This window comes from Chenopodium album, chromosome 5 (genome assembly GCF_948465745.1).
Source record: "Chenopodium album chromosome 5, dcCheAlbu1.1, whole genome shotgun sequence".
NCBI classification, from domain to species: Eukaryota; Viridiplantae; Streptophyta; class Magnoliopsida; order Caryophyllales; family Amaranthaceae; genus Chenopodium; species Chenopodium album.
The window spans coordinates 45,758,279-45,759,024 of record NC_137838.1 but is presented as its reverse complement, the minus strand read 5'-3'; the positions used below and the strand labels follow the sequence as shown (position 1 = coordinate 45,759,024).

General features: G+C 40.5%; 1 non-coding gene across 1 annotated transcript; it reads right to left on the bottom strand.

Annotated features, from left to right (window-relative positions):
• Positions 1 to 325: 325 nt before the first annotated feature.
• On the bottom strand, positions 326 to 432 carry LOC145633423 (small nucleolar RNA R71). Its single transcript, XR_014112749.1, has one exon. It is a non-coding gene; the product is annotated as a small nucleolar RNA R71 (small nucleolar RNA).
• Between the last annotated feature and the right edge of the window lie 314 nt (positions 433 to 746).

The following is a 746-nucleotide window of genomic DNA, read 5'->3' as shown; positions in this document are numbered from 1 at the left end:
ACATCTCACCCCTACTCCGGCTCTTGATGGGGTTCAATTCGAAATCAAACCCCAATTTATAACGATGATAGAGAGGAAGCAATTCAGTGGAGCCAAGGGTGAAGACCCGAATCTTCACATTGCCGACTATTGTCAATATTGCAACACCATAAGGCAAGCCGGGGTCACTCAAGACCAAATCAGGGACATTCTCTTTCCCTTTTCTTTAACTGGAAAAGCTAAATTGTGGTTTAATGGTCTAAATAGAACTACGCTTGGTATAACTGACTGGGAGACTCTTGTTTTGAATTTTTATAACAAATATTATCCTGCAGAGAGAACAGCAGTACTACGGAGTGCGATTCAGAATTTCGCCCAAGAAGCCGATGAGTCTTTATATGAGGCTTGGGAGAGGTTCAAGGACTTACAAAGAGAATGCCCTCACCACAATTTAGCACAATGGCAGTTAATCCAAGCCTTTTATAACGGCATTGGAAATTCTTCTAGAATAATTTTAGACTCTGCAGCTAGTGGGAGATTTATGAATCTTAATGTTGATGACGCAGGTTAGGTTATTGAAGACATGGCGATACACAATTCCCAATATGGGAATCCAAGAGGATTTGCTAACAAGGGGAAACATAGCGTCGACTCTGTATCCTTTTTGCAAGCTCAACTGACCTCTATTTGTCAAAAATTAGATAATCTGAGCACTGCTAACGTAGCCAATGTTTCTGCGATTAATAATAATTCTAATGAGGCTTTCT